General features: G+C 34.9%; 1 pseudogene; it reads left to right on the forward strand.

Moving 5' to 3' along the window:
* Positions 1-13144: 13144 nt before the first annotated feature.
* Positions 13145-21389, forward strand: part of LOC141583056 (coiled-coil domain-containing protein 150-like) — a 115387-nt pseudogene continuing 107142 nt past the window's right edge.

Raw genomic sequence — 21389 nt, forward strand, 5'->3', positions numbered from 1 at the left:
TTTAAATAGACAATCATACAACATTAAAAATATTAATTATATAGTAAATAAACCCAAAACTTTTTTTTGCTTGTTTGTTTCTTATAAGGAAGATTCAGCACAAACATAGCCAAAATATGTGAGGTCCTAATTATATCTGAAAGTAGATTTAGTGAGAAAACACAGAAATGTAAATACCACGTTACAATTTAGAATTTGATGATTTGTTCACAAAAACAAATCATTTATTTTTAGTCTGTCCCATTCAATATTGAGAATATTACTAAATAACTTGAATATTGAGAATTTTACTACAATGCTCTTTGCTGTTTATTTAAAATGAAAATGTAGCTTGGGATCATATATTGTATCTTGTGATTGTGACTATACATGAAAGGGAAGTTAATGAAAGTTGAGCACAGAGTAGGAAGATTTCACACATGTTTACAAGAAATGCCAGAAGACAAAAATGCACAGAAAAGGCAAGAGGAAAAATATAAAAATAAAATATGCACATTTTATTATTCCACATAACTTATTTAATAAAAATACATTTTTCAATTCACAATACTTAAGCAAATGTTAAATACCAAGGATAAAACCCATGAAAACTATTTCCTTCTTTTTTAAAAAAAATTTTTTTTTGGAGATGATGTAGAAATAAGTTCTGCTTTTGTAGATAAAATTCAACTGGGTGCTTCCAATTTAGAACAGAAAGTGTTAAATATGGTGGTTAATTTCAAAAGCAGGAAGAGAAATAAATGTAAGTAAGAAATCTAAATCAATACAGTTAGCAAAACAGGTGGCAAGTGGAGAGAGGGAGAGAAAAACAAAGGCAGAAAGAGAGGAGGCAAAGGCAGAAAGACAAGGAAAATCTAAGGTTAATAAAAAACTGCCTAATCAGATATTATGTAGAAAAGAGTAACCATATTTAATATAAAATGTTTAAAATCATGTCAAAATAAAAAATACTCCATTATTATATTGAGAACAATTTGTTTTTGTGGCAATACACACACTGAAATATTAAAAATGAAGCTTAGAGAAAATTAAAAAGTATTTATCAGAAAAAGATAGACCACTGATATTTTATTAGACAAAACAGAATTTTAGGAAAAATGCAAGCAACAATGTAAGACAATAACAGATAACTTAAAAGGTGATATCAATAAGTTCAAACTGATTCAAGGCCCAACACAACTCAGCAGCTGTGGGCACACTGTTTCATGAGATGTTTTTGCTGGGCAAAGCATCTCTGAACAATGGGAGTAGCCTGTCAAGGACTTAGATATAAAGCCTCCACTCCTCCCAGGAAGACATTAGTAATTTCAATTACAGAAGGTATTTCATTTTTTTGCCTCTAAATCTTAGCTTCTTAAAATAATAAAGTTTGATTTTTCAGTAAGATAATTTCTCATGTTTAAGTCATTTTCAAAAGAAATCTTCCTACTATATTGTTGTGTGGCAGACATCAAGTGACTGTAGTTACTTGGTATTAGTAATGGTAAACTCTGTCTTGTTCTGTATGAAATAATCTATATAACTGTTGGATGCCTCAGTGCTTTTCAAGTGAGCTGCTTACTATAGCGTTAATATGTATATTCATGTTAAGAGTTCACTGGTGACTTGGCTGTTTCCTGGATTTTGTAACATATATGTGTAGAAAGGTATTAAAATAAAATAAATAAATTATGGCTTTATCAGGATGCTATTAAATTTGAAAATCAAGTATCACATATCAATTGATTTTCTAAATTCATTTCTAATAATGCTTATTTAATAATTTTTTAAACAGAGAAGTGTAGAATGGCTGTTCCAAAACGGTTTAGTGGATTGTTTTCCTGTTGTATGACAGATTACCTGTTCTTTCCAGCAGTGGTGGCGTCATCAGAGTCCAGTGTTCTAATAGAGAAAGTGTGTGAAGCTTAATTTTACTTTTCTAATTCCTACAGCTATTACCAGATATTTCTGAAAAAGTTTTGTAGAAGTAGTCTAACTTTTTTTTTATGTAAAGGGCATTAAATTTTGCTATGTATAATTTTTTGTAATGTAACAGTGAATCAATATTTTGAGTAAGTACCAAAGTCTTTCTGTAGTTCTATTTAAGGATTAAAATGAACATTTGTAGATAATAGTGAGAACTTGTACATAGTGATTTTATGTGGAAATAATTGTAGATGTACTGAGTAATAAAATAAAATTTTCGCTTCATTCACTTAACTTTTTACCACACATAATTCTTATCTTACTTTGTCCTCAGTGTGGTGTCATTTTGAATGATGTGCATAATCAAGAAGTCACATTGGTATGGAAATTAAATCTATGAGTGCTAATTGCTATATTTCTGTTAAAAAGTCTCTTCAGCAATTTCAGAAAACATTATAATCCACTGAGCTGTATTGAACATTAAAGGAACACCAGCACTTCCGCAGTTCTCCGTATAAAGTAAGAATTATTTTCTGATTGGGGTTGCAACAAATAATAGCCAACTACCTATGAGATTAACAAGGTTTAAACTTAGGCAAAGTAAACACAATATGGGCCAACATGTACTTGATAATTTTGCAAACTAGGGATACAAAAGTCCATTGAAACATGTACTCAGGAATTAAAAATAAAAAGTAGTTAAAACAGTTACCTCTGGAGTCTCGTAGCTAAATATGTTATTTAGGATTTTATTTTATAATTTGTTTAAACTCCTTATCTGTCAACATAATTCTGCATTGGATTCTATGGACCTGACCTTTCTCTGTGAGGCATAGCCTTTGACAATATTGACACGTGACCATTTATAAAGGAGGTGCAGACACTGGATCACCATCCTTCATTCATTCATGGCAAGATAACAGTCAGCAGCTCAATTACGGTACTATTTGTCCACTTCTTTGTACCTTTTGTTTAAGTGGCATGTTGTCTAATTATATAAGTCACCTGAGTCAACAGAGGCAACTGTAAATAGTGAATAGATAAGATCACAAGCAGCCTCTTAATTATCACAGTGTTTCTGCCACAAAATTTAGGGCCATCTACTTAAAAAAAAAAAAAATAAAACTAGTGTTAGTGTAATGAATAAGAAATTTTATGACTGGATAAGGAATTCACTTGACTAGATCCTTTTTGGTTTTTACACCCTAAAACCAAATATACTTATGGGAAAAAAAAAATGTAAAAACCCACAGTGGAGTGTTTTCCAAATCCTGCCTTGTAAAACTTGATTTTTAAGAGATAAAAATAAAAATTATAGATGAGGAAACCTGTATTTAAAAAACAATGAAATTTTTGAAGTTCATTCATTAAATATGAGGACAAAAGTTTTCACAACAAAGATGCTATCTCAGTATGTTTCTGCTTCTATAACAAAATACCTTAGACTGGGTACCTTATAAAAACCACAACCATATTTCTTACAGGTTTAGAGTCTAGGAAGTTCAAAATTAAGGCACTGACAGGTTCACTGTCTGATGAAGGCCTGGTTTCTTCTTCCAAGATGGCACATATTGCTGTGTTCTCCAGAGAAGACCAATACAGTTTCCTCAAATGACGGAAGAACAAAAAGGCCTAGTTAGTTTTGTTGAGCCTTTTTATAAGGTTGTTAATCCTACTCTTAATCACCTCCAACATTCCCCACTTTTTAATTCTATTACAATGCTGGACTTAAATTGCAACATATGAATTCTGGAAGGACAAACACATTCAAACCACAAACATCAAATGTAAAGACTGGAGGCAATATCATAATATACCTAGAAAAATATATGCTTTTATGTTCAGGGAGAAAACCAAAATGTGCCGAAAAAATGATCTCTTGTTTTTCAGATAATAGCCCAACTCTGGACAGAGGGAAAACACAGCTTTATGTTCCAAAATGTAGGCCTGGAGTATACCAATTAGATGGGTTATACCCATTTAAATTTTTTAAGCAAAAAAAGGAGATTAAACAAAACCCAAATGCTTTTAGTGAAATAAATGAGAAATTGTATGATTGGGCAAGGGTTTCACTTGTCTAGATTATTTTTGGTTCATATACTATAGTATCAAATAAAATAATGGACAAAAATAACAGTGATGACTCAGAGATTTTTATTGAGAGTTTCTTCTGATGACAGAGAAACATTTACAATGGAGTAAAAGTCAGCTAATTCCTCCTCATATATGAGTTAGAAGCTGGGCAACAAACTTGGCTATGAAGAGTCATCTGGTTCTTCAAGAGAAAAGTCTCTTGCCTTATTAAGAGAAAGACAAAGAATTAAATGCAAATATTTAAAAATTTGTGTCATTTATTTGATATCTTTACAGTAGTCTCAATTTCTTCCCTGGGGAGTTTCTGCCTTAGCTTATAAGTTATACTAGGATAAACTTCACAAATGCAATAACTCAATCTATTGTTTTCATAAGCCAGTAATTCTGACTTAATGAATAACTTCTTACAGGTAACCTAAAATTTTTAATTGTTTCTCTTGAGCGACAAAATGAGCAATTAACAGATCATGTATGGAACACAGTGTGTGAGAAAACCTGGTACCTTTTGACTTTGTCACTAGATTGGAGCATATCTACTAGAGAGCCTTCTTGGACCATTGATCCTAAACTTTGAATACTCTGGCAGAGGGAAGATTTTTGAAATGAAGTGTGTATTAATTTTATGAAATGCTTTCCTCTGAAAACCATTTCTGAAACATATAGGTGATTAAAAATTCTAGAAAAGCAATGATTTAAGACATGAAATTTACCAAGCACATAAAAGTAAACTATAGGGTATGCATTTAACACCATAAAACTTCAGACTTATACAAAAAATTAACATAAGTACTAATGTAATTATTAATTATAATATTTTCTTTCTTGTTCCTTAAACAATGAGCCATCCCAAATTTTGCAAGCTTTGACAAATCACATCTTAAATCTTTTACCTTAAGCAAAAAGTTATTTTTTTTGTCAAAAAAGTAATATATTTAAAATACTCAAGGTTCCATCTGAAATTTTGAACTGTTTATGCTTTTGACTTTTCTGTCTTCAATGGAAAATAAAGATTTTCATTCCAATAAAATATAAGAAGCCACAGAATTCCTGAGTGTCCCAAACACACAGATTTCTCTGCCCACGGGCTTTGGGGCATTATCTCTGAACTCCCGGTTTTGCTCCCACTGGATGATTTTCATGTATTTTTCTAATGGATTTTCACTGTGAGCAGATATGTCTCTCATTACTGGGTCTCTCATTACTGTTTTTAAAAATGCGCTAATATAATCTCAGTTCTTCAAGCACAGCCCGTATGCTACCAAATTAACTTTGAAAACTGAAGTCATGGGTATCATCTAATAGACAAATAGGTGATCTAAATGAAGGGAGGTATTAATTTGCCTCTCTTGTTTTAGAGGTGAATTAACCCGGAGTCATGTTAACATTCATATGTTACAGTAATTCAAGGAAGACTTAGTAGGTGTGTTAAGTGAGCAGAGTACTCCATCTGCTAACTGTCTCAGCCAGTCTCAGTAAGCTTCAGTCTCCCATCTATGAAATGGGAGCAGTGAGATCTTCCTTACCACTGTGTTGTTGTAAGTGCAGGCTCTTCATGTACTGGTCTGAAACTCAGGCCATATGCTGTAGAATTTGCAATAGTTCTAAACACCCTCCTGTAGTGAAATGCATTAATTATTTTGCAGTGAATATATTAATATTCATGCTAGAATAAAGAAAGATCATAAATGTGTTTTCATCAGTTCAGGTCAATTTTTCAACCAGATGAGTTCAAGTCTGGTTAGGCTTTGCCACCAATAAGTGATTGATAAATTTTTGCTCTCAGAGCTTTGTGTATTTGAAAATTGTATATAATGTATTCTGTAATTGTACCATGCTTCAAAAGACATATGAAGCTGTAGCTGGAACAGTAAGCTTTCAATAACTGTTAGTGGTTATTACTATCAGAGTTCCATAAAATGTTTAGTGTGCAAGTTTGTCATTAGTATTCACTTCATTAAAAAAAAAAAAAAAAAAAAAAACTAATATTCTTAAGTATATTCATTTTCTTCTCTGGCTTTTCAACTTGCTTCCACAATTAGCTTTTTTTCTGCTCCACAGTATGAGGGAATAAAGTTTACTGCAATCCAAAGTAGTGGCTGATCAATCATTCTGTCAATGGATTAGTAAGTGGCAACAGGGGGCCCTGCAATGGTGGCATAAGTGAAAATTTATTTCACAATTCTTGCAAATAAAAACAAGGAAGGCTCAGAAAAAGTATGAAAAACAAAACAAAACAGTGAAACCGGTAACACATGCACACTTTCTTTGCACTCAGAAGCAAGTAAAATTAAAAAATAAAGATATATTCAATATCCTTCCTATGAAATAGCAGGGGATAGAGATGCATCCATACTAAAGACACAATAATAAAATCATCTCCATAAGCATTTCTACAGTGCTTTTTAAAATATGTCCCCATGCTGGACTACAAGTCATCACTTTTCATCTAATTCATCATGGTTTCATAGGTATTAATATCCCTCTTACAAACACAGAAACTGAGGTGCAAGGAAGTTAATGTAACATGCAAGTAACAAGATATAACAACTAATGTCAAAACTTGGGTCTAAAAGAAAAATAGTTCTCTGATTCTAAAGACAGTGTTATTATAGTTAAACCACCATGCTTCTTCCGTGTGTGTATATATCTGTCTATCAAGAAATCCATACAACTACTAAATTGTTGTTAACATTGGGATAACAAATAAGAAAGGAAAAAAAAAGATAAACGTGGAACTTCTATGTCATCACCACACCTTTCCCATTTGGGACATGAGGCTCTACCAAGCCAGTTACAACTATGAAGCAGTCACTTTTGCTAATTATGCACATGGTATTTCTGTCTTTTTTTCTATAACACAATAGTTACTTAATATTCAATAAATTATGATCACTACATTTTCACAAGCATCAGAAGCTTTACACACATACTAATATTTATGGGTTAAAAATGTCTCTTGCTTGTCTGAATTTCCTTCAGTTACAATTTTAAATTGTCAACCTAAATAACTATTGCTTTTCTGGAAGCTTTACAATCTAGTATCTGTGCCTTCAGCCATGCATAATGCTCTACCTAAAAACCTCTAGAATAGTAAGAATAAAGTGTAAAAAAAAAAAAAAATGGTAACTTGCTTTCCTCTCCGTTTTATTACTATTATGAGCATTGGTCATATTATCACTGGAAAATTTACTCAGTATATCTTACCTCTAAGATATTTCGAGGAGTAATGTTTGATGTTAAAAGAAACCTGATTTACATGCTGTAACTTGGGCCAAGTAACATATCAACAAAGTATACTAATTACACTGAAATTGGCAAAGACCAGTACTCACTTCACCTGCATTTGTTTTGGCAGAGAATTTCAAACTCCTCATGCTCAGCTAATATAGAATTTTTGGCTGTCAATTTCAAACTCCTCATGTTCAGCTAATATAGAATTTTTGGCTTTCTGCAGTTCCTTTGGAAAGACAGCAACTTCAGGAGCTGGCTGAGCTAGGCCTAAAAAGGTAAAATCTAATTCTATTTATTATCATCTTAGTTTTCTTTGTTTGCTTGTTGTTTTTAATTGTATTTAACGCATACAGGTAAATAGTTTTTAAACTGTTATTCCCTTTGTTTGTACTCACACAATACATATGATATTAATTCTATTAAATGACCTCAGAGCAATCCTGACTCAAATTTTAGAACAAAAGAATTTAGTGCATGTTAATGCAAACTCTATTACTCTTGGAGTCATACTCCAAGGAAAGCAACTCTTTTAAATCCTCAGATTAACCCAGAAAACTGTTTTCTCCTCTACCAGGTACAGAAGGAGCTCTCCATCTATTTGTTGATGACAACCTCAAGACCTAATATAATTTGTGCATCTGTCAGCAGCAGTTGGAATACAGGCAGAAATCAGGTAGCTCCCACAGTCAAGATCATCTGAGACCCACATAATAAAGGGTCACATTAAGCATAACTGCAAAGAATTGTGGGCTTCCCTGGGATAGGAAGAGGATCACTCTATTAGCACTCACTCCTTGGGACTGAAGGTTCAGTTAGGAATTTCTCCCTTAGCACTGGAGAAAGAGAGGAGGTGCAGAGTACTGGGAAGAGGTCATCACAGGCACTATGACCTCACTTGTTTGTGAGGTGCAGCAGCCAGTCTTGGGCCACTGTATGTGAAGGCTGGTGTAATTACTAACCAAACCCAATCAGCAGACAGACTGCAAGGGATGACTTATCACCACCAAGAGGCAGGTTTGCTGAATTCAATCCAGGAAACTTAATTTTATAAATCTTCTTAATTTAACCCTCCAATTGCAAGTAAAAGCATAGTTTTATAATACTGACCTAATATGAATTACTAAAACATTAATATCAGGAAAAATGACATGGTTTAGGAGATGGAAGTGTACATTTCTACTCTCTTCCAATTGTTATTTAAGTAATTAATTTTGTGCAAGAAGCTCCAATTTGTCTTCTTTTACTAGTGAATAAGCACTCATCTTTTTAACCTTCTCATTGAACATATGGTTTTGTTGTTGCCAAAGACTGGACTTTGACAGATTCTAACAACCTGAAATTAAACAAGAAAAATTTACACTTGGATAATGACTTTACAGTGTGGCAAAAGCAAAAGCTGGCAGCCTTCTTTCTTTAAGCACAGTGAAACAATTTACTTAACATCATTAAACATATGTCTGAATCTCTGCAATAAGATACTAACTACACCAGTAAAATTTATCATCTGCCCTAGAGTAGAATCGGAGATAGTTTTATAGACCATATCCCATGAAGCAAGTTCTTCTAAGATTGTCACCCCATTGTCTATATGCAAGGAAAAACCTAACAACAATTACACATACATGTGTGTGTCTGTGTGTGTGTGTATGTGTGTGTATGTTTTTTTTGTGTATATATATATATATATATATATATATATGTATACACATACACACATATATATATATTTCATTATATATATAATAAAATACAAAAATTTCTGTGCATGGTGACATTCTGCTGCAATCCCAACTACTCAAGAAACTGAGACATGAGAATCCTTTGAACTCAGGAGGCAGAGGTGTCAGTCAGCTGAGATCATGCCAGTGCACTCAAGTCTTGGTGACGGAATAAAATACTGTCTTAAAAAAAAAAAATCTGAACATGTTGTGAAGTGCTTCCATCTTTTTAGTATACTATACCTCATATTTGAGTATGAATGACAATGAAGTTCTGATATAAGACAAAGTTAAAAAATAAATTTTACATGCAAAATACATTGTAAGTACCTAATATTCCACCGTTTGACACCAAGCACAGAAATAAAGAGAAAAGTAAAGAGGCAATGAACAGCACGTGAAAAATCCACCTAATTTTATTTTAATCTGTAAGATAACAAGGTAACAACAGGAATTTTCACCTACTGATGATGGAAGGGGTCAATAGGCTGATGTGGAAACTCATAGTATTGGCCAAATGCCATGTAATGTAGAAACTAATAGTACTGGCCATCTGCCAGTAAGTGTCACCTACTATATGTAATTTTTTTCACTGAATTTTCTCCACAGTCTTGTAATATCAGATTGCATATTACAGGACTTCCCTTTTATAGATTGCAGCTTATTAACTTGTGCTCTAATTCCCTCTACAACCCTGTAATATTAAAAAAAAAAATTCTACAGATTACAATTCATTAACTTCCACCTGCCCCAAAACACACAAGCAATTAGACACACAGAGAGGATTCAAGCAGGACTTCAGGACCCAAAGAACTCTTTACACTTTTCTATGTGACACTGATTGAAATTAAAAGCTACTGAATTATCATCCGCAGTTGTCACCCATAAGTGGCAACCAAAACATAACAAAGGATGACTTGGGATGAATTACTTAAGATTAAAATTGTATATATTTCTTAAAATCTATTTGAAAAAATAATAACCTTAACAATTACCTCAAGTTCTTTTACGCAATTTACAGAGTGAGTTCCTCCTTTATGGAATTAATAACTATGTATTCCACCTGCAAACGAACAACTTTTCCTGAAAGAAAAAACCCAGTTAAAAACAAAATAATGCTTTCCTAGTGAACACAAATAAATTTAATGTTTATGGCCAGTATTTCAGACCTAATAACGATTATTTTTTAATCCGAAATAGCACACGGAGGGGTCAAAATATTTGCAGGCCAGTAAGAAATAAAGTTTGCTGCTCAACAGGCAATGTGAATCTATAACTCTCATGTACACCTTAAAATTTTACCTGCTACACATGCTAATCAGAGTTACACCATCTGCCAAGAGCATGGGGCCTTAGTTTCCATAGGTATTCACTTTTTTAAAGAAGAACTGTCTGTTACTATAGTGTAACAGACAATGTTGTAATCATGTTGCATTTAATATTTTGTCATTTTCACTTCACCTACTATGAATCTATATAGATATGTCATCAAAACATAATTTTTACATATAAGAAGTTATTAATCCATAAAGAAGTAATAGTCTCTGTAAGATAGTAGTAAAAGGGGAAGGTACACATTTGGTGTCTGCTCAACTTCAAGTAACTAACCCTGGTTTACTCCCAAGAATCGATATAAAGTTTCTGCCAAAACTTCACTTCGCATTACGGACAACTTCCTAGTAATTGCCTTCGTAGTCTCAGGCCAATGTATGCAAGAGTACAGGAGGTTATATATCACATAAACATGTTGTAAAGAATAAAAATATATTATAAGCAAAAGAAATCAGAGGCTAGGTCACAAGGTACAGAGAAGTTAAAATTTTCTGGCAGTAAAAAATAGGGAATCTCATGGTTACAGGCAATATGTATCAGAAGGCAATAACATACTGGCAAGTTATTGAAAATTAAAGATTTATCAAAATATATTCAAATAAAGTAGAATAAAATATTGATGATAAATAACTGAATATACAAAGTATTAAACATAAGTGTTTCTCATATGTCAGTGAAGACAAACTTTTTAAAAATTTTATATAATGAAAACATGTATAATTTTGTAGGAGCAATAAAATGTAAGCTGTATTTTGCAGAATATGGAACAGACCCAACTTGGGAAGCTAATAATATAGTATAATAATATAGTAGAATTGGACAATACAGCTTCTTTTTCCCACCAAAACATCAGTTTTATTTTTTATTTCATCTTCAATCAGTCGATAAGTTCTAATGTTACAGTCATCCTTTAGTTCAAGTTGACACCTGAGAATCAGAATGACTAAATACATGTTTCTCCATTATTGTTCTGAAAAAAATGTATCAGTGAAGTACCTTATCTCTGGCACGGGGTTCAGTCAGGGTGGTAACAGAAACTGTAAAATTATAGAAAATAGTCACAAATATTCTTGGAAGGTCAGTGGTTGGGGGGAGTTCCATAGCCTGAGTAAAAGATTTGACTGAAGACAGACTAATCTTCTATATCTTGAATTGATAGCAGAAAAACTAATGACAAGGAAATGTGGAGAAGTTTATCTAAGTAACTTGTTTAATCATGTTGCCCTACAACCAACATTTAAACATTTGCAGGTAGGATACCTCTCTTGGGGGGATGATGACCAGGTTAGTAACCCTCTAATGGTGTTGACTCAAAGACTTTTTTTATTTAATGTGTGTTGAAGAAATGCCAGACGGGCCAGCTGGTCAGGGTGGCTGCTACAGCTCTTTAAGTCAGTGTCCTGGTCCCCTAGTCTGCTGTTTCACTGAATATTGGTGTCTGAGTATGTTATTCATTTATGGTATAGCTGGTGTCTGTGAGACAAACAGTGACAGGTGGTGACCTCCACATGATGAATGGTACAAAGTATTGCACAGAAGCCCAGAAACAAAAGTGTAAAGAAACTGCACAGTCAGTGAGTAATCAGTAAGTATTTGGTACCTGCCTGGGATTTCCAAGTTAATTGGGGATTTCTCAGGCTAGTGTTCCATTGTAGGACAATATCAGCTCTCTCCCCAAGAGATTCATCGTACCTGCAAATGTTCAAAGGTTACTTTTAGTATCATGTGAGTAAACAAGTTATTTAGATAAAGTCCCCCACATATTCTTGTTGTCAGCTCAACAGAAACAGTACATAAAACTGTTGAAACAGCTGCTTAAAACTAGTGGAGCCTCAGCTCTGCCAGCTCACTTAAGGGGCCAAATGCAAACAACTGTGATCTATAATCCATGGTTTTCAAAAAGAAAACAAGTTAGAGCCAGACCTTTGAAAACATGTAGAGAGAAATCTTAAACAATGTCATGTACAAAAGCAATGGACCCCAGTATTATCTTTAACACTGTGGGCTTTAGTAAGGGTGGGTTTTGTCACATTATACAGAGAAGAGCCAAAAAGTAGGGAGGAAGAACTGTCACCTACTTTATCATCTTGAACCCCTTAGTCACTCCCATAGAACTGAAATAACAATGAGAAAACAGAGGTCTTGCCTTAGCTGCCTCCTCCAATAATTAAGAAACAAAACAAACAAAAAAAGACAAAAGACAAAAATTATGCTACAGCTATGGGACCTTTCCTTAAGCAAGCGGAATTAGAAGGGCAGCTTTTATCCTTCCTGGTATGGCAAGATCAGCAGGGAAATTGAGTACATTAGCTCATTTCTTTTAACCCTCATATAAAGATAAGAAAAAGGTATTAGAGGCATATTCAAGAAAGCAGTGGGTGAAAGAAATGGCTTAGTGGCAGAGAAACTCAAGGTGCCCTGGGCTGATAGAAACCACCCAATCTAGAGGCAGCCTTGCAGTGGTGGGAAAAGGGAGTGGCACAAACCAACAGTGACACAGACAAAAGGCAGTACCTACTTGAGTGAAACTTGGTTGGTTCTCAGGGACCAGTGCTGCTGTTCTCTAGTTTGCAAGTGGTCCACGGCAAAATTTTGTATGTTTCTTTTATACAAGTGATGTCTCAGATTATAGTTCTCTGCTAAGATTTAAGTAGAATTTTAGAATTTGAAAAACACCTTTCTGATAATAACCACTATTGTTATTCCAACCCTCGGCCTAACATAGTTCTCTCTAAGTAAAACAGCATTTCATGAACAGAGAGAAATTTCAGAGAGCCCATGGACTGTTTAAGGAGCAATTAAAAAACATACATATAAAAAAATCTAATAGTCCTTGGGACTCCACCATATTTGTCATTCCCAAAATGTCGGGTAAGTGGAAGCTTTTGTATTACTTGCTACTGATATTAATTTGCAGCCTATGGAAATACTCTTCAAAAATGTCTCCCTTTCTCTGTGGTGATTTCTCAAAATTGGCTTATAATTTTTCTTGACTTTAAAGACTGTTTTCATACAATTCCCTAGAAAAACAGAGAGAGAAATATTTGTGTTTACAAAAACAGCTATCAATAATGAAAAAACAGCTTGTAGATTTCATTGAAAAGTGCCACATCAAGAAATACCAAACAGTACCACAGTGTTTCAGCATCACGTAAATCGAGCTTTGCTCCCATACAAAAAAGTTTCCCTATTTCAAGTTTATTCTTTTCATGGGTGATATTTTACTAGCAGCCTCAACAGAGACAATGCTTTTAAATTTATGTAATTCTTTAGTAAAGGATACACAGCTAAAAGGTTTACTCATTACACCAGAAAGAGTACAGATGTCCTCCCCTTGGAAATATCTTGGATGATTACTAAGTCATTGGTCAGGAAGATATCAAAATGTTAAATTAAATGCTAGCAACTTATATAACTTAAGTAATTACCAGAAATTACTAAGCAATATTAATTGTCTCTGACCTAGTTTGCCCTTTTCCACTTATAAGCTGCTAAACCTGATTCCTCTCTGAAAGGGCCTCGGGTACTTAATCTTTGCAGCAAAGAGAGAAATCATAAAAATAGAAGAAGCTATCTCTAAAAGGCAACTAGATCACATTGGTCCAGGATCCTCAATTCAGTTATTTACTTTCCCACCAAACATTCCCTGTAAGGGAATGTTACAGGGTTAAGAGGACACGTGACCCCAAGACTGTGCTTTCTAGAATGCATTTTTGTCTCACATACTGACACAAAAACACCATCTCCCTATATCCAGTTACTTACTAAGGTCATGTGTGTGGACCACACAATGCAATCAGTTGCTGAGTTTTGACTCTGAAGTCATAAGAATTTCTTTGAGTAAAAAGAAATTCAAAGCAGTAATTCCCCTCCCTTTACATTTGTAAAGAGCCCTCTCTGATTACACAGTCCACATAGACAATGTTCTTCATGCTGATAAACTTCTGCAGTTCTTATCTCATTCTTCTGTGATCTTACCTACAGTAATAGTTCACACCCCCATACCTAATGCTTTAAGAGTGTTTCCTCACATTTCTGATAAATATGGAATAGCAGCTGTTTGGTGGAAACCACATGATTTTCTCATTTGACCCGGATTGACTAGCACTCAAAGATCTGAGATAGGGGTTCCAACAGTCGTCCTGGTACTGTTTCCACTCAGCCCATTAAGATTGTCTGTGAATCTGCTTACTCTTCTCTTTACTCCAGAACTGTAAAGCAGCTCTCTCAAAGTCTTTTCTGGAGCCCACACTGTGTGCACTTTTTCTTCAACTACAGTGATTGCTGGGTCAATGCACTCCTCCAATGCTGAACACACATATTCAAGCCCACAGCTCACTGCCTGGTCCATCAGCTTATGAAAATGAACCAGCAAACCTACAAGTTATAACATCTTTGCTTGACCAAGTCACCCAATCACATTCATTTTTCAGTCAAAATTGGAGACACTCATCTAAACAATTTCACTTACCTTGAAACTAGCTAAACAAATTATCCTGAAATGCCCAGATTTCCAGCTCTCAGGCACATCCCCTCCTTAACAGGTGTTAACCCTAGAATTCTAGAAAATAATCAGTTATGAAAAACAGATGTTACACTCATTACTGAATTAGGAAAAATAAGATATGTAGATGTATCTGTTAAAACCAACACTCAATCTAATTAGTACACTTTCCCTTTCTGAAGATTCTACCAGATATATCATTGAACATCTTTTAACTTTTTCATTTATGAGATGACCCATAAAAATTAAAATGGACAATGGTCCAGCTTATGTGAGCTCACAATTTCTGCAATTTTTGTCATAAGTGGAACATCTGATATTCCACAGGCATTCCATATAACTGTCAAATACAGACCATAGTAAAAAGTGTCCACTTCACTCTTAAAAATGTGGTTAAAAAACAAAATAAGGCAAGTATGAGTAAGGACCCTGCAACACTAGCAGCACAAGCCTGATTTACTCTTAATTTTTAAAATACAAACAGTAATTCATGGTGTGGTCCAAAGAAATTGCTAAGATGGGAAAGAGGATATGCTTCACTTCACACCCCCTTGTGTCCTCTTTGGATTCCAGCACAATGCATCAAACAACACCATGGAGTGTCTAGGTCCTAAGCTGGTACCAGAGATGAAAAAACTGAGCTTACAGGCCCCACATCCCTGGATGATGTGGTTTCCTCAAATGACTCAGCTACCTTACACTCCAGATAATTTGTTTCCTTTTTAAAATCTCACTTGCCTGTTACCTGTACCTGCCACAATCTATTGAGCCTATCTTCTAAATCTGCCTTTTTCTTCTTTACTGTTACACAAACATCCCCTTGCCAGCTTCTAACAATGTTATTGCTTGGCTAAAAGGAATTAACATGCCCCCAGTGGGGTTTCTTAGCAATGGCACTCATCAAACTATGGTACCAGAACATTTCATGATTCGAAAAGAATGTTGCTATTATAATCATGATTGTCTTATGTTATTTACTAATTCTAGGTTGCAAAGTTGGATTAAGAACAATTATAAACTTGCCAGACTGATTTCTTGCTGCCCACATATGCCCCCTTTAGTAAACAGAGCCTGGTGCAGACAACAAAAACAGGGAAGATGTTAAGAGTTCAATCAGGACAGTGAAACAACTTGTAAAATAATAGGAAATAGTCACAGACTTTTTGGAAGGCTGGGGAGTTGGTATCATCTCAGTAGAATGTTTGGCTTAAGGCAGCCTAATACTTTTTACCCAAGTAGATAGCAGAAAAAATAAATAACTAGAGAACAGAGGAGAGCTTATTTAAATAACTTGTTTATTCATGTGGTCCTAAAATTAAACTTTAATCATTCGCAGGAGGAAAGGCTCTCTCAGTGTTGGGGTGACAAGGTTAATTTATCTCTAGTGGTGTTAACCCAAAGTTTTCTTACGTAATGGGTGCTGAAGAAATGCTGGCAGGGCCAGTTGGTCAGGACGGCTGCTACAAATCTTTTGGTCAGTTCCCTGGCCCCCTAATCCATGCTTTCACTGAAAATCAGTGTCTGAGAACATTATTCATCTGTCATGCAGCTGGGTCTGCACAATGGACACTAAAGTTTGCGTAGGATAGTAATCATAAACTGCTGTCTCAGTTGTTATGTTTCCACCAATATAATTTAGATACATGTTACTTCTTGAAAATTGCCACACAACTACTTTAGAGGTTTATTTTAGGCTTTCAGTCATAGGTACCCTCAAGACACTTTATATTCTACTCCTGTTTTCTAAGTGCCTTAGTCATGCCTCTTTTTCTTTCTTCCTGGAGTTCCTGGGTTCTGAAATTAGATAAAGTATAAATGGTAAATAAACTACAATACCTGAGGTAATAATTTTAGAAAAAGAATCAGGTGTTTTTAACTCAACAGACCAAAACTGCTACATGACTATTATACTACTGGGAAGCAGAAAGAAAGATCCAGAATTTCTTAATATAGTTATGAACTGATCTAGTTACAGGGCATTGAAACTACCAAAATCAGAGGGTTGTGCTATGTCATTAAGGGAAGTGGGAGAGACTCAAAAGGAAAGTGGTTTCCCATAGAAGATAATTAACACTGAAACAATGGTTTCAGGTGGTAAGTGGCCAAAATCTATACTGGGATAAAAGAAAGATTATACTAGTTATAAGATAACAAAAGCATATTTATGTACTTGATTGTTTATACTGCTGTTTCTAACTATGAAATTTAAATAACTAACATATAAATATTTAAAAGAGAGTATTTGTTTTGTCATTTAATAATCTATCAGTTGTTGCCAAGTGTGGCTGCTCACACCAAGAATCCCAGCTTTTCAGAAAGCTGAATTAGGAGAATCACTTGAGCACACGAGTTTGAGATCAGACTTGACAATGTAGCAAGGCCATGTATCTTAAAACATGCAAATATAAAATAGCAAACAAGAAACCCTTAAAACAACAACAAACAACAAGCAAAAAACAAGCAAACAAAAACTATGGATTCTTTAAAAAGTACCAAAAGAGAGGGAAAATAGATAAGTGGATCAATCTGGACTTCCAAATAATTAAGAATAAAATGATCTGCATAGTGAAACATCAGATCAACCATAGCACCATTCACAAGCCACAGAGGTGGGTTCATAAGTGCTGATACCCAGCAATGATGAGAAGTGCTACAAACTACTGAGCAGTCTAAGAAGTCAAAGGCTGTAGGTATTATCTTCCTCCACTGGTAAATTAGAAAGCCATGGAGAGGTGAAAATGACATTTATTTAGTTTACATGCTGAGAGAGAGAAACCAGAGGTTAAAAAAAAAAAAAAAAAAAGAAATGGAGGTAGAGAAGTTTTGAACTCTCTGCACAAATATGTATTTTTTCCCTCTCTTGATCAGTTGACATTTTTATTATTACTACAAAGAAAAGCAGGTAGGGAGACACTTAAAATCAAACAAAGCAAACTTATACAAGTGAAAAAATAACATTAAAGAAGATGGAGACAAAGTAATAAGATTCCTGGAGTATCTGCATGTGTCAACTAACAGCACATTCTAAATGGAAAAGAGGGCTTATTACAAAAACTGGAGACAGGTGAACTTGCTGTCAGTACCAGGTAAGAGCGGAAGGATAAAACATTTCTCAGTACTTAGAAAAAATGAATAACACATGAGAAATATTATCAGCCAGTGCAAGTGAAGCCAGACCACCATATTTCCTTTTTTGAGCACATATCTGGTGAAAGCCGCAGGTCAAATGTTTGGAATTCAGTTACTATACATAGACAGGCAATACTATCAGGCCTGAAGGAATGAAGTTATTTACACAACCTATGATCTGTTCATGTATTAATTCCCTCCCCAGATTTTTTGTCTGCTCTTACTGTAATTTGATGATAGTATTTTATTATGAGTTTCATTCTAACATTTAATATTTCAAAAGCAAAACTCTGCTGTTTGTTCCTCTTAACTTGTATTTTCTAAAGCTATGTGATATCACCTTTATAAACAAGAACTGTACTTGACAATAAATATTATAATATTTAGACATATACTTAGTAATTTCTCAACCTAGTGAAATCAAAACTGAAGTAAATAAATATAATTATTTCTCAATTCTATAAAACAAAGTACAGACATTAAGGATAACTACTCACATTCAAGAGATTTTAAATGAGGCAGATGCAGTGGCTCACACCTTTAATTCCAGCAATTTGAGAGGCCAAGGCAGGAAGATCACCTGAAATCAGGGGTCTGAGACTAGACTGTCTAACATGGTGAAACTACATCACTAAAAAACAAAATTTAAAAAAAAATTTAGTTGGTCATGCTGGAAAACATCTGTAACCTCAGGAGGCTGAGGCAGGATAATCATTTCAACGTGAGAGGTGGAGGTTGCAGTGAGCTGAGATCTTGCCGCTGCACTCCAGCCTGAGTGACAAAGTGAAACTTCATCTGAAAAAGAAAGAAAGAAGGAAGGAAAGAAAGAAAGAAAGAAAGAAAGAAAGAAAGAAAGAAAGAAAGAAAGAAAGAAAGAAAGAAAGAAGAAGGAAGGAAGGAAGGAAGGAAGGAAGGAAGGAAGGAAGGAAGGAAGGAAGGAAGGAAGGAAGGAAGGAAGGAAGGAAGGAAAAGAAAGAAAGAAAGAAAGAAAGAAAGAAAGAAAGAAAGAAAGAAAGAAAGAAAGAAAGAAAGAAGGAAGGAAGGAAGGAAGGAAGGAAGGAAGGAAGGAAGGAAGGAAAGAAAGAAAGAAAGAAAGAAAGAAAGAAAGAAAGAAAGAAAGAAAGAAAAAGAAAAAGAAAGAAAATTTTGGCTTTGATTTGGAATCTTTTCAGCCTTGTTGAAAAGCAAGGTTTCAACCTTATTCACCTAAATATTCTACTGCATAAATATTGATACCCCAATTATTATTAAATTGAACTTCCATGCATTCCTAAAATCTCTTATGTTATTTATGATACCCAGTGCTTTAACATCACTCAGTCTCTTTTCTAAATAATAATAAAAATAATTAGACATTGCTATGTTCTGTTGCCCAGGCTGGAGTGCACTGGTGTAATCTTGGCTCACTGCATCCACTGCCTCCTTGGCTCAAAGAATCTTAATACTTAAATCAGCCTCCAAGCAGCTGAAACTACAGGCACACACCACCAAGTTCAGCTATTTTTTTGTATTACTTCCAGCCATCAACTATTGCCATTCTGCTCAGACTAGTCTTAAACATCTGGGTTTCAATGACATGCCTACCTGGGCCCCTTAAAGTGCTGGAACTGGAGGCATGAGCCAGAGGCCTTGCCCTTTACGTAAAATTTGGTAACTTCTTCAGGAATAATAATTAAAGAAAATGTGCATTCAGCACTAAATCTTCAAAAGAATAAAAATATCCACTATTTTTAGTAATGGTGCTGTCTTAATGTTTTAGTTTGTGGGTCATTTTGACGCAGAGTTAGCAAACTCATATGAACTTTTAAATAAATGGGCCATCCTTCCGTTTGCCTTCCACAGAGCAAGAATTTACTAAATGTTCTGTCACATTCCAAGCAGCATACTGAGAACTGGATGCAAAGAGGTAGACAGATATAGTCTTTACCTTTAAAGACCTCAAAATGCAGTCAGAGAGAAACAATCCCAATAAAATATGATAATTTCATAAGTGAGGTAAATAAAAATTTCATGCAGAAATGAAGTCTAAGTGAGTCACTCAGTGGGAGTCAGGGAAAGCATATCGGGATAACATCCAAGGTGTATCTTGAAAGACAGTATGGTTTTATCAGGGAGAGAGAGGGATTGCCATTCCAGGTGATGAAATATAAGCATGATGCTTTATATGAGGATGACAATCTTTTTCAAAGCCTTCATATACTTCCAGCCAAACAGAAATCTAGTCAGTCATCTATCTTGAAGATGAAGGTACTAGTCTAAAAACAATCCAATCATCTCAAAGATCTGTGCTTCCAACATTCAGTTTTAGAACTGAGGTAAGCCCAATTCCAAGAAATGCTACACAAAATTGTAGATGGGGTTGCACTTACCATTAAATGATTAGGTGTTATTGAGAATACCCAAGGAAGACTGGACACTATGGGGGAAGCCTTTCTACTTTTAGCATCTGGTAGCAGCAGTTCTAGATCTGTGTTACAAAATACTGCTGTGAATCCATTCATGTCTAAGACACACTCTTGGAATAAGAATATAATTTTCTAAAGAAATAGATCCAATCCCACTTGCTGACATGGATTCTCTGCCACTCCTCATTCTCGTTGACTCTTGTCCAATTACTTTACCATTCCCCAGGTGAAATGGCCACATGGATGACCTTTCTGACCTTAGGTACTCTTTTACCTAAGGAACCTTGATTTTTGCTCATTTCCATGGCATCATTCAATGGCAGTACAGTGCCTTTGGTTTCCAGTTTCCACATGAACCCACATCCTGCAATTCGGCACTTTTGGGCAATTCTTATTCTTCCACTTGTCAGGCTCTCCAGATCTAGTCCTTCATCACTGAGGCTGCCACACAACCCTCACTTTCCCCCTAGCTTGGCAGCCCCCTTCCTTCTCTTCTGAGAGACCCAGAATTTTCAATTAAACAGGCTGCCTTTATAAATTCAAAGTAATTAGGCTCTGCAGAACTCCACACTTTAAATATCTCCATCTTTCCACCCTCACAGAAAATATCAGAGGGAGAGACACTTACAGTTTCTCCCCAGAGCTGGAATAGAAAACATTTACAAGCATATGATTTGGTATCTCAATTCCAGGCTTCCCCAACCACAGATGAACTCTCAATATAGGTTATCACTTCTCTCTGCCTTAATGATTTATTCTCACCTTACTCACATGAACTGCTATACACCTCCAAGTTGCTCCTAAAATGCATCATCTAACCCTCTTAACCTGAGAAGATGAAGCTTCTTTAGGGTTTGTTTCTCATAGCTTCAATGTACTGTTTAACTCTGCAATTCCTGCCTTTCCATTGATCTAAGAGAAAGCAAATCTGTGTATCCTTTTCAACGTCCATTCTTCTTTCCATTTGATCCTTTGATCCTGGTTCCTATTGCTCTTTTGCAGTCTTGTTTTATTCATTGTACCACTTCATTTCTGGATCTTGAGCCAACATAGTAATAACTGCAGGAAATA

The sequence above is a fragment of the Saimiri boliviensis genome, chromosome Y (assembly GCF_048565385.1).
Source record: "Saimiri boliviensis isolate mSaiBol1 chromosome Y, mSaiBol1.pri, whole genome shotgun sequence".
NCBI classification, from domain to species: domain Eukaryota; kingdom Metazoa; phylum Chordata; class Mammalia; order Primates; family Cebidae; genus Saimiri; species Saimiri boliviensis.